Genomic DNA, 14,504 nt, shown 5'->3' on the forward strand with positions numbered 1-14,504 from the left:
AATGAAACAATAATGTTTGCGAGTGCGTGCCACTCTGAACTTGAAGCAGTACATAGAAATAAATTGAAACCAAAACAAGACCAAACCGTAGCCCTGCGTGAACCCGTTCAATTGGGAAGTTAAAGTTGATCACTTGTATCAGCAATCCCATATTTTCTCAAGGGGTCATTATCCAACGGTATGGCGGCATCTATCAATGTCAGTTATAACGGGCATTAATCTATATGATAGAAGCTGAAATTAGTAGTAGTACCCTATCTGTCGTCTGCATGAGGTAAAGTGGTCCGAGTAAGATCAACGTTTGCTTGCAATAGAACTGTTGTCCCATGTAATTATCCTAACTAATGTAATTCTCTGATGACATCATCCCCACTCGGGTATATATCTATGCGGATATTCCCCAACCAAAGTATGTTTGGCTCGATAAAAACGTGTTATTTGCACATATGACAGGCAAGTCTATAATTCCCCTCCCCATTTGTGGCAATTTGTTTGAATATATAAAGTATACAGTATACTAAAATATACAGGAATAATATACAGTTCCCAAAGTCTTCTAGACAGTAGACCCAGCTTGCCAATCTACACGTAGATACCAGTTCCTTCCTTTCACAGTCTCTATTCGGCCTATTTAAACTCAATTATTCTCATAGTTACAAGAAACATATGTAGTTGATTTTCTCGTTGAGTCCTTTTGGTGTGAGTGTGCTCATTCTGTCTATCCAGGAAGTTTCTCTATGGTTGAGTCTCTTCTGGATGTTTTCATGCATATCTCTTTTCACCACAACTTTATTATAGAATTATAAACCTGAAATGTGCCAAATTATGTTTCTTTTCATGCCAATGTCTGGCAATTGGGGAGCAGGTGTAAGTAGAACTAGGTCACCTGGCCTAAGCCCCACCCACCTGGTGCCTGCGTGGTTGCGCCTCTTTTTCACCACTTAGCAAACCCCGCCCACCTTGTGCCTTCCTACTTGCCACTCTTTTCCCTATTTAAGGAGCCCTCCAGCCTCTTTTCCTTTGCAGCTGGAGAGCAGGTCTAAGTGGATCTAGATCACCTGGCCAAAGACCCGCCCACCTGGTGCCTTCCTGGTTGCTGCTCTTTTTCACCACTTAGCAAGCCCCGCCCACCTGGTGCCTTCCTGCTTGCCACTGTTTTCCCTGCTTAAGGAGCCATCCAGCCTCTTTTATTGTACAGCTGGGGAGCAAGTATAAGTAGATCTAGGTCACCTGGCCTAAGCTCTGCCCAACTGGTGCCTTCCTGGTTGCTGCTCTTTTTCACCACTTAGCAAGCCCCGCCCACCTGGTGCCTTCCTGCCTCCCGCTCTTTTCCCTACTTAAGGAGCCCTCCAGCCTCTTTTCCTTTGCAGCTCGGGAGCAGGTGTAAGTGGATCTAGGTCACCTGGCCGAAGCCCCGCCCACCTGGTGCCTTCCTAGTTGCCCCTCTTTTTCAGCACTTAGCAAGCCCCACCCACCTGGTGCCTTCCTGCTTGCCGCTCTTTCCCTACTTAAGGAGTCCTCCAGCCTCTTTTACTTTGCAGCTGGGGAGCAGCTGTAAGTGGATCTAGGTCACCTGGCCTAAGCCCTGCCCACCTGGTTGCTGCTCTTTTTCAGCACTTAGCAAGCCCCGCCCACCTGGTGCCTTCCTGCTTGCCGCTCTTTCCCTACTTAAGGAGTCCTCCAGCCTCTTTTCCTTTGCAGCTGGGGAACAGGTGTAAGTGAATCTAGATCACCTGGCCTAAGCCCTGCCCACCTGGTACCTACCTGTTTGCTGCTTTTTTCACCACTTAGCAAGCCCCGCCCACCTGGTGCCTTCTTCTTGCCGCTCCTTTCCCTGCTTAAGGAGCCATGCAGCCTCTTTTCCTTTGCAGCTGGGGAGCAGGTGTAAGTGGATCTAAGTCACCTGGCCTAAGCCCTGCCCACCTGGTTGCTGCTCTTTTTCAGCACTTAGCAAGCCCCGTCCACCTGGTGCCTTCCTGCTTGCCGCTCTTTTACCTACTTAAGGAGCCCTCCAGCCACTTTTCCTTTGCAGCTGGGGAGCAGGTGCAGGTGGATCTAGGTTACCTGGCCTAAGCACCACCCACCTTCTTAGCCCTGCCACTTCCTTCTTGCTCTTAACTCTTAGATCAAGGGCGTCTCTCGCCCGGGCGTCCAAAGCGAAAGGCAGTCAAAGAAAAGGGCAATTCCTGCTTGGACCTGTTCGGACCAGGAGGATCCAGGACCCGAACCCCTGCTAAGACAGCAGGTAAGCATGCACTAACATATGTTTACACCCTCTGTCCCCACAGGCCATCCCCACCCTCTCTGGTCCCCCCGTGTTGTTTCCTTGTGCCCCCCCTTCCCGCACACAGGAGTCTGTCCTGATACATTCTGGTTTCTCTATCACCGTCTTGTAGCCAATATTGGATTTTACTTTTACGGACTTCATTGATTCATGGTGCGTTACCCTTTCTCAACTATCATGCTGGACTTCCTTTGCATCTTGTACTCATGGTGACCCTGAATCATGCTGTTCCCATCTTCATCTTGTATCCTGGCTTGCAACATTATGTGTTACTACTGACTTCTGAAGTTGTATTCGCTCTCCCCTCTTGCTTCTCCACTCTTTATGACTGCTTACTCTCTGTTCTCTCCTCCCCTCTCCCTTTTCCTATCTCCTGCCCTCCTCCCCTTACTTTTCTCTACACGCTTACTCTATCACATTTGTCCCTGGACCTAGTATGATAACAACCTCGTCTGTCGCTTCTCCACCCCCTTACTGTTCCCTCCCCCCCAGCACTATCTGAAACGTTATCAGGCCTAGTACGATAGTCGCTTGTTTTGTTCCTCCCCTCCCTTTCTGCACCCCTTTCCCTCACCTTTACCTCTACCAGAAATGTCGTCAGGCCTAGTATGGCAGTCGCCTGTCTGTTTTCATTTCCTTCCCACTCTCCCCAACCCCTTCCTTATCTATGTCTTAGCTCTTGCACTATCTGAAATGTCGTCAGGCCGAGTACAATAGTTAATTTCACATCCTTACGGTTCATGGCCTGTAAGAATGTCATTGTATGTTCCCTTGTTCCCTCCCTTGCCTTGAAGCACTTTAAAACACATTGGGCCTCATTAAGAGGCAAGCGCTGACAGAATGAAGGGGGCCAGTATGGGAATGGCCGCCTTCATTCCGTCAGGGCTGATTACAATATTCCCATCGCGAGACCCGGATCGCACGCCTGGTAAAACCAGGCGTGCTTTCCGGGTCCCGCGAGGGGAAGGAGGAGGTAACAATGGGCCAGTTGTAATCTGCCCGTTGTTACCTCCATCCCCATTCCCATTGTGCCCTAAGGGGGCTCAAATGGGAATGGGGAATGGTTCTTGCAAGGAGGAATTCCCGGGTCCTCCAATGTTGGAATGACCCGGTTATTCCTCATTGCAGTAACCCGGTAAATGAGCCCGGTTTGGCAGCAGCCATGGAACTAATAGCTCCATGGCTACCACCAAACTCGTAATGAGGCCCATTGTGTATATGCGCTATATAAATAAACTATCCTATCATATCATATCATAACTGCCAAATTCACGATGTGATTACAAATACACGACCTGTGTTCATTCCATTTAGTTTTTGCAGCCCTTTGTGACTGTCCTATATAATAAAGGCCACATGGGCATTTTATCCCATAAATGATACTTTGTGTATCACAAGGCGCGTAACTTGGTAGTCTAATCCGTTTCCTGTGTGTGGGTGATTAACTGTTTCTCCCTTCTGGATGTACCCTCAGTTACTGCAGTTCAGGCAGGGAAAAGTTCCAATTCTATCTGTGAATTTCTTTTTTTGGGGTGGTCTTGTGTTGACAAGTCTATCCTTCAAATTACGATTACGTTGATCTGCAAAAGTCGGAAATTCTTTGAAGAGATGCCCTACTCGCTGGTCACATGTAACCGTCCTCCAGTTTTTTTTTTTATCACCTCTTTTATCCTATTGCTTTGTTTCGAATACTTGGATACAAAAACAAGGGGTGGTCCCATGTCTGTTTTTTTTTTGCCTTTAGGAGATCTTCTCTCTTTTGGGTCTCTACTCGTGTCTCTGGTGACTTTACTTCTTTTGTAGAATATCCACGATCAATGAATTTGTTACCCATTTCTTCAACCTCTTTATTATAATCTTCCAGATTACTAACAATTCTTTTGAACCATAGCATCTGCCTATACGGTAGATTTTTAATAAGGCTGGGCTGGTGGAAACTTAACCTGTGTAGGAGATTATTTCTGTCTGTGCTTTCTGCGGAATATGTTTGTCTTGTATTCTGTTTCCGTGGCAATGATGTTTACATCCAGAAAGTGTATTGTTTTTTGGGAGTACTCATCAGAGAATTACATTAGTTAGGATAATTACATGGGACAACAGTTACAGTTCAAGCAAACGTTGATCTTACTCGGACCACTTTACCTCATGCAGCCCACAGATAGGGTACTACTACTAATTTCAGCTTCTATCATATAGATTAATGCCCGTTAAAACTCAGATTGATAGATGCTGCCATACCGTTGGATAATGACCCCTGGACCATTTTACCTCATGCAGCCCACAGATAGGACACTAGTACTAAGTTTAGATTCTAACATTTCTATTATTGCTCATTAGAACTGAAATTGATAGAGGCCGCCATACCGTTGGGAAATGACACCTGGAGAAAATTTGGGATTGCTGATATAAGTGATCAACTTTAACTTCCCGGTTGTACAGGTTCACCGAGGGCTACGGTTTTGTCTTGTTTTGGTTTTATTTTATTTCTATGTACTGCTTCAAGTTCAGAGTGGCACGCACTCATAAACATTACTGTTGTATTTTCATGTACTGCTTCGAGTTCATGATCGCATAAGAATGAGTGGCACGCGCTCGTAGATATGATCATTAACATCACAGCTACCGAATACCACATCAGTAGGAGCGGCACATTTTGAAATTAACCACTCACTTTCGTGCGCTGTCATGGAGACAGTCCCGCCCTCCCGTTGCCATGGGAGGGTGGGACGCGAGGTGTACGTGCGCCGGCTTCCAAGCCGGAACACGACGCCGAACAATTGTCTGCATGGCAACACATAAATACAAGGAGGAACCACTCGTCCTTGCGGTTTCGCTTTCAGAAGAGGAAAATCGAACTCTGAAGGTAAGAGAACGTAGCGTGATGCCACACACTGGATCGCGTAACATACAGATTGAATAGGTATTGATAGATGTCTGTATTCTAGGTACCGCTTTCAACGTAATTCATAGACTGTTGTCTGTATTATGTGAGATGCGAGTTTTACGTGACATCCAGATGGTGACCATACACGCGATAGAGGTACGAACAATCACAATTATTCAATGCAAACATGGGTATAGAAATTGAAGTTTGCAACCATATTTTGAACAGTTGCTGATTGAGATTCTCTCTCTGATTTTTATCCCTGGTGATGACATGTATGAACATGACTGGCACAATATGGTATGTACACGATCTGGAATGATGAATTACTTTGAATTTCTTTGAATTTCATTGCACATACGATGTTCCTGGCCTATTTTCCTTTGTACATGATTAATGTAAGATTGCATAGCCCTGACAATAGTGTAACACACCGAAATGCATTGGATTTTTTTGCACTGGATTAACCATTGTATTAGATCTCTGGCTTGGAAAATGCCACTTTTCATAACAATATGACAGGAATGTGAATTAAAAATGTCCTGAATTTTATATAAGCTTTTCCACTTCTTTTAAAAAAAAATACATTTTATTCAAATGGAAAATAAGTAAAGAGAAAAGAAAAAAGGAATGTGAAGAAAAAAATAAAAGCTAAATGCAATAATAATTCTTTGCTCTTATTGGGCTGAGAGTGTCAGTAATTATGAGGCGTTTTTCACCTCATTTTCTTGTTCCCTCTTAAGACAGTAACAGGGAAACATAAAGATACTGATTTTCGATATTTAAATGGAAAGTAGTGACTTTACCCCTTGCTAGTAACATGAAGAAATGAAGTAGCTTTAATACAAGGCTATTGTTGATTTAAAAAAGGAGAAAGAAAAAACATATATATATATATATGACCAATGTGGGGAGAGAGGTTTCAAGGAGGAGCTACTATGCGAGCTCTCCCACTTCCCAGGCCACGAGAAACTAGAAGGTTTCTATGGCGGATCCAGAGGACGCAGGCTACACTACGATGAAAGACACAGGAGAAATTACCCCACTAGGACAATTACATGAAAACATGGACAATGATAGATGATTGCTCGAATGCAGATACCTTGACAAAACACACTGAAAGGCCCAAACAAAGGAAGTACAACAGAAGGGCAGCTACAGTGCCTATAGGGTCCAAGAACAGAAGTGGGAGGACTGCTCGAATGTCGCAAGAAACCCCAGCTACCAGTATACTGACAACAGTTTGCGAGAGAAGAATAGGTGGAAGGCTGCAGGGATGCATAGCAGAAGTGTTCCAGGCAGTTCCAGTGGAGATGGCACACAGAGAAAATACATCAAGAAGTGGCAAGAGGTTTGAGCTGATAACACGGGTAGAAAGCAAGGCAGGGCTCGGTCCAGAATGCCATAAAAAATAACGCCATCATGTTGCCAGAGTGAAGATTAAGTAAAGAGTGGAGAGAAAAGAGGCTGCAGATGCATCCCAAGGGTACATGGCACTAGAAGAGGAGACAATGGCCCTCATTCCGAGTAGGGCAGTAAGGGATACCGGGCACCGGTAAGGAGACCGGTACTGGTAATCCCTTACCGCCCTACTACGAGGTCACTTAGCGGGTCCCTTTCTTAACGCCTGGTCTGACCAGGTGTTAAGGACGGGACCCGCTAAGGGACCTGGGCACAAATAACAGGCTTGGCATACGCCGGCCGTTATTTGCACCCTCCACATTCACATTGAGCCCTATGGTGGCTCAAATGGGAATTGGGAATGGTTTGGTAAATGGGGATTTACCGGTCCCTCCAAGGTCGGAATGGACTGGAAAATCCCCATTGAACCAAACCGGGGTCGGTACCGGTATGGGAGGCAGTCGTGGCGCAAATAGCGCCATGACTACCACCATACTTGGAATGAGGGCCAATATCTGCAGACCACCACTGGGCATGAAGTTCACATGCAGGTGCCACCCAAGTGAAAAAGAAAATGTACCGTAATGCCATTGAGTTGAGCAGACTTTATGGGATCCAAGAAAGACACAGAAGTGAATGGATGCCCAACCTGGATGCCCAGCGGAGGAAGAAGGCGGCGCTGAAGCTGAGCAGGGTGGAGAAGAGGAAGTGACCTTGAATACAAACCAACCCAGAAGGAGCTGAAGCAACCTGAAGGGGAGTGACAAAGGTGTGAGAAAGCAAGACACCCATCAGTGGGGAGTGGCTTTGAGATTGTGGTCCAGGCAGGGTCGCTGGACCAGAGGGGGGACTGTTGAGGGGGTCTCAAACCACCCCAGCATGCCCCCAAGATGACAGATACCACCCACTGAAGCAGCCCCACAGACCATACCGGATGACATCACCAAAGTAACCATGAAAAGGCAACATGGCTGAACACACCCACAGAGACATTAGCCTGTTGCAAAACAACACACATGAACTGCTTTGTCACACTGATAAAGTGATTATCAGCAAAATGGAAGCCATAGTGTATTGAAAAGAATTGGGAAGCTCAAAACAGAGGCTGAGGCCTGATACACTGACGTTTTTTGAAAGATGCAAAACAGACCTAGCAGCATGTCCAGCCCTACCAGGGATACTCGGGGAGAGGGCTCGGGTAAGCTGAAAAGCTATAGCACCTGCAACAACAAAAAGGCTGAAATCCCTCATAAATGCCAGCAGAGAAAATCATTTTTACGGTCCCTGAACATGTGACCTGAAGCTGGGGAACAAAGGCCATTCAGACAGATAAGGGCACTCCCATCAAATTGAAGACAGAAGATTAAAAAAATGCAACACAACATGATCATGGAGAATGGAGTGTCCATGCTCAAGGTCTGGGAAGTCAGAGGGGTGAGACAATAGTGGGAAGCAGGCAGTGCTCTGAGCTCACCTTGCCCACCCATCTGCTCACATGCTGGTATATTTCTAAACTGACGAGGCTTGCACTTGCTTGGGGGGGGGTGGTGCCAGGTGGAGCTACCAGATCTAGCCAGACCAATTAAATTATCTGTCCCCTTTAAACTGCATTTATGCCTATACTGTTCACCCAATCCCATTTCGCCTAAGAGCAAGGAATGCATCTTTTGGTTGCAAGGTCACGGCAACTTAAAAACTCACTGCCCGCCTCTAATGAGCTGAGAGTACATTTGGAGCTGTGGAATCTATTTCTACTTGGACTGAATAAAGCAGCAATTTGTCACATTTCTGGAATCCTCTGTTTCTGGGCATGAGGGCATTTCCCTCAAGCCTATCTTTGTTTTTCTAACTACAATTCACCACCTTAGATACTACCTCCCAGGAAGGAAGTTCACACTCATCACGGATCATTCTCTATTAATTTGGATTAGCCAGCAGAAAGATTCTAACCCATGAGTCATGCAATGGTTCGTAGACCTGCAACCATACTGTTTCACTGTGGAAGACCAAAAAGGCAAAGACCAAGGAAAAGTAGATTTCCTTTCTCGGTGTCCTTGTGAAACAGATGCGGCTACATCATATGGTGGAAGGGTATGTGAGAAACCTGATGGTGTTTTACCTGCTAGTCCCCAGGGATCTGTCAAGAGATGGACAGGACACAGCCATCGCTTTTGGATCCAGTTCCTGGAGTTGGTCCAGTGCGGGAAGATCACCTGGGTGAGGGGTCTTCTGGGAGTGGGACACCGGATGGTGAGACGCGGTATCCACTTCCCTGTAACACCTTTACCCCATCCTACCAGGTAGGATACTTAGGAACTCAACACTCCCCACCCCTCTTTACAACATGAACACATTCTCACGGACAGCTCACTATGAGAGAAAACAGACTAACACCCGAGCCGTGCACCTGACAAGTCCTTATACAATGGTCAGGGAATTACTGACAATCACACACATCTTACTTCCATTACACTTCCCCACACGGATAAGATATGGAGCACGAAAGCACACTCTGAGCAAGGCAAAACACATGGGGAAGCAGCAGTTCCAAGATGGCAGTTTAGCACAAGAAGAAAGACAGCAAAACAGAAGGGGATCGCAAGGAGGGAAGTGTCCATGACCTTTTTGATGAGGAACCGTTACTTTCACAAACCCTTGAGAATTGAAAGCGTGAAACCAGGAAATGAGGCTGAAGAATCCTGTACTGTGTGTCAGCGGTACCCGGGGCCCTCCCACATCGATATTCTAGGCGGGGAGAATTGCCTGCCTCTGTGGTATTGTCCATAGCTCCTTTAACAAAGCAGTATCAGTGAAATCTACACAGCCGGTGAGTTGAGGAGACTGATACCAGACTGGTCTGTGCTGGAGCCAAGGTTCAAGCAGCAACATTGTATTTTGAGCGCTGAAGTGAACAGTGTGTTAAAATGCATGTGATAACCAACGTGAGTGAAGTTGAACAACAGATGAGTGATTGAACTCTGAAACTAAGATACAATACCTTTGACAGAGTGGTCCGGCACTGTGTGCGTGCTCATTCAATGGTCTCAGTGAGGTATCCAACTAAGAGTGGAGAAAGGTGAAAGAGTGGCAAAGAACTGTGCATCAAAGTGGTCCTGCGATAGGTCAAGCAAAATCCAGTGCACAATCGAAAGTCTTCGATGTTGACACTACCAAAAAAATTGATGACAAAAGTGAATGAAGTTGGTCCTAGTCCTGAATGAACCTGGGTGAGGGGTCTTCTGGGAGTGGGACACCGGATGGTGAGACGCGGTATCCACTTCCCTGTAACACCTTTACCCCATCCTACCAGGTAGGATACTTAGGAACTCAACACTCCCCACCCCTCTTTACAACATGAACACATTCTCACGGACAGCTCACTATGAGAGAAAACAGACTAACACCCGAGCCGTGCACCTGACAAGTCCTTATACAATGGTCAGGGAATTACTGACAATCACACACATCTTACTTCCATTACACTTCCCCACACGGATAAAAGATGGAGCACGAGAGCACACTCTGAGCAAGGCAAAACACATGGGGAAGCAGCAGTTCCAAGATGGCAGTTTAGCACAAGAAGAAAGACAGCAAAACAGAAGGGGATCGCAAGGAGGGAAGTGTCCATGACCTTTTTGATGAGGAACCGTTACTTTCACAAACCCTTGAGAATTGAAAGCGTGAAACCAGGAAATGAGGCTGAAGAATCCTGTACTGTGTGTCAGCGGTACCCGGGGCCCTCCCACATCGATATTCTAGGCGGGGAGAATTGCCTGCCTCTGTGGTACTGTCCTTAGCTCCTATAACAAAGCAGTATCAGTGAAATCTACACAGCCGGTGAGTTGAGGAGACTGATACCAGACTGGTCTGTGCTGGAGCCAAGGTTCAAGCAGCAACATTGTATTTTGAGCGCTGAAGTGAACAGTGTGTTAAAATGCATGTGATAACCAACGCGAGTGAAGTTGAACAACAGATGAGTGATTGAACTCTGAAACTAAGATACAATACCTTTGACAGAGTGGTCCGGCACTGTGTGCGTGCTCATTCAATGGTCTCAGTGAGGTATCCAACTAAGAGTGGAGAAAGGTGAAAGAGTGGCAAAGAACTGTGCATCAAAGTGGTCCTGCGATGGGTCAAGCAAAATCCAGTGCACAATCGAAAGTCTTCGATGTTGACACTACCAAAAAAATTGATGACAAAAGTGAATGAAGTTGGTCCTAGTCCTGAATGAGGGAGATAAATTGAACACATTTATGACAAAGTGAATTAAGTTGGTCTGAGCCCGAACGAGGGGGATCAATTGAAAGCATTTGGGATGAAATAGGTTTTGTGTTAAAGAGAATTAAATTGGTCTGACCCCGGTGGAGGGAGACTGATTGAGCATTGTGTTAAACCAGATCTGAGCCGGCAGAGGTGTGAAGTGGGAGAATGGAAGACCAGGCTCCCGCCCTTCCCCTCTCGCGCTTGGCCTAGAGGATCACGGCCTAGACACCCGCCACGAGAGGAGTTTGCCTATCTACCAGACGACCAAATACCCTGGTACAGGAACATACGGATGTGCCCATCTACCTGCCCAGCAGCCCGCCCTGTCCATGCCGACACCTGCGGCACGGATCAACTCGACTAAACCTACACGTCGTTAGAGATGCCATGACGACCTAGCCAACAGTCAGCACACCTGTGCAAATATACACACCGGACACTCCCACACCAATCTACACGAAGAATATACTCAGTGCTATGACGTAGGCGACAGACATACTCATGAACGTGCATCTTTATTATTTTCCACATAGGCTCTCAAAATACAGAAACGCAAGATGCATCATGAACTTATCTAAAAAACTTGCTCACGCTTCTTCTAAGAACCATGTACCATAATGAAGAATATAACGGAGACACGATACTGAGGATAGATCAATATGATATCGTAACCTAAAGCGCTCTGCATCAAACGGTTCCACCTATGCACCAGGCCCAAGTAGGCCGCAAGCAAAAGCTTCCATGAACATTGAATGAGCAAGAACTGGGCTGCTGACCCTGCAGAATGAGCCCGGCGAAAGCACACCGCCAAGGGCACGATGTTGCAATCTCGCACGCTGCAAGCCAACGCCAAGGTCGCACTTGCAAGATAAACCAGGCACACAGTAGGAAAAACAATATTAATTATGTTGAATTTTGCCTCAAACACGGTCCCACCTCACGTGACAGAGCCAAACCTGACAAGATGCCAAGCCCAGGAGGAAGGAGACGCCTGAATCCCACGTTTCAAGACACAGGCAGATACAATTAAAAGACTCATTGGACATCTGCAGCAGTGGGAGTAATCGACCTCCCAACATATGAATAAATCCTCACATTGTTTACACCTACCCATATTAAAACATTGTTGCAAATTACAGGTGCACCGCGAGCTGGGAACAGCGATAGTCCTAGACTGGGAGGCTCGTGAGCGGACCAATTAGAACATGGGGCTCTTATCACTGACGCCATTAACATTGACCAATCCTCAGAGGTCTTCATGTAACAACTTTCATGTATCAAATTGAAGGGACAGCCCAGGTATACCACCTGACTAACCCTCAACCACTAACACCGTTCTCTATATGTGCGCTATACTAAACCTACCACTCGAGTAACCAATCCAGAGTGGAGATAGGTTTTTTGCTAAACTTTCCAAGTGACGCAAGTAGCGCATCATACTAAGGTAAAAAGGGCCTGCGGGCCCCACGATTGTGTGTGTGTCAGGACGGACGCGTACGCTCCTTGACCCATCCCTGCCGTTTGTCTAATAAACAGCAGAGTCACCTTGCTTCTTGCGTGTGTCTCATACTCTATCTCTTTTGGGATATACGGGAGGAGTTGGGGCCTCCCTGCCCGGAGGTCTGCGGACGGCCCGGCCGACCCCGGCAGAATTTCCCCCCGACAAGTTGGAGGCACTGCTGAGATCTGTTTAAGATCTGCTTTTTTATTTTTACCTTTTTCCCGGTACTACCGTTGCGAGGAGGCCCGGCGGCGCGGCCCCCTCTGCCGTTGCCCCCTTCTGAGGACTACAGGACCATCACGGAACTGCGAGAAGACCGGACAGCGCAATCCGGATATTGGCCTTCGGGAGCCGGTTGAGAAGTATCCCGCCCGCGGTTGGCGAGTGTCCAGACGTGGTCCAGACGAGGGGAGGTGGCGAGCCGCTTGGAGGGGTGCACGCAGTCGAGCGGCCCCGCATCAGGAGAACTTGGTGAGCATGCCACGCACAACAAGCAATGTGAAATTGTGAGGGAGGAGGGAGGAATTATATACGGGAGGTGGGAGGTGTTGCACAGGTGCGCGGAGAAGGTTTTGACAATTTAGTGTTGGCAATGAAATGAATGGTAGCCGAACGAGTGCGAGAGCAGTCGGTTACGTTACGCGAGAGAGGGGGGCGGAGCACGAAAACATCACGTGCGGCCGCTCATAGACACTGATTGGCCTAGGTCGCGACTACGTGTAAGTGTGTGTGTGGTTTCCTACGATTTGGCATTTATTGATCAATGAGTAGATGAGGATCCCTATTGTTCGAGCAAGAAACTCGATAGGTAGATGACGTTTCCCTGTAGGCGGTAGCTAGTCAGTTGCCCAATACGGAAGATAATTGGCTGGTTAAGCCCTCCTGTCGAGGGGCGTATCACACGCGAGGCGACGCAGCGTGCGCAGTCCGATTATATTATTGATTACCTTGTTCCAGGAGTGACAGGAAGACAGCTGTGAGGTTAACAGGGGTAGATTGCAAGTGTATTTTGAACTTAAAGAATATATGAAGAACTTACCAGTAGCTCGAAGTGATCGGTGACGTCACCAATAGGGCTTTCATAGGATATCCCGAGCACAAGGCATCTTTCCTTCTGAGGGTGGTGGGGAAGAGAACTGTGGCAAGGGAGTGGAAACGGAGATAAACGGTAATGAATTGACCAAGGAAAGGCGAAACGGGGGACGTGGCAGCGCACAGAGAACGCCGGCCACGGCAAGTGTAGGAGAAGGAGGAGGAGCAAGTGAAAATAGGATGACTGTATAAGAACGTCATAAGGGGTACGCAGCCGCAGGGGGCTACGTGCGCCTCGGCCGCAGGGGGCCGTAAGGGTGTCGTGTAAAGGAAGAAAGAAGGAAGAACATATACAAATGTAAATACTATATTTTTAATAATTTTCCTTAGCGGACTATCGCAAGTCCCCAAACTTACGGGGCCAGGTAACAATATAAGGCTGTATATTGTAAACTGCTAGTGAGATAACAGCTACCAAATAGGGGAAGGGTAACAAGTGGAGCGCTACTATGTCACACGGGACAGGATCGGGAGGGTGGGGGAACACCCTCACTACCCCACTACAACACATATGTACCACACTGTCACCCCATAGGGAGAAACTGATCAAGTATAGCATAGAATGGACACAGGGGACGGACAACAAAATGATAACACCATGGCTGCCTAATGGTAGCTTCGATCCATATGCCCAACATTCACTATTAAACCATCTGCATAATACATACAAAGGGAAGAAGTTGGCAAACCACGTGGAGGTGTTTAACTTATGGAGGATGTTCCAAGGGTCCAGACCAGGACCAAATGGAATGTTCATTGTGGGGGAAATACCGGAAGAAAAAGAGATTAAGGAGGAAGGAGGATGGGAAAAAGGGGAGTGAAGACCCAAAGAATACGGGGAACGGACAAGAGGGAGGAGAAAAGAATAATAAATTAAATGAAATAAAAAAGGAACCGAGCAACGATATACCCCTAGCAAAGGGAGTGACAACAGAGGGAGGGGGGTTGTACCCTTTAAGAGAATTAGGAGAAATAGAAAGAGGTCAGTTAAGGGCGGCTGAGGGGTACTCGAACCCGGCATACAGCCCTCCACCATATGTGGCTCATAGGAAGATGCCAGCAGGGGAGTGGAGGACTGG

This window comes from Ambystoma mexicanum, chromosome 4q, assembly GCF_040938575.1.
Source record: "Ambystoma mexicanum isolate Mex_15411 chromosome 4q, UKY_AmexF1_1, whole genome shotgun sequence".
NCBI lineage: Eukaryota > Metazoa > Chordata > Amphibia > Caudata > Ambystomatidae > Ambystoma > Ambystoma mexicanum.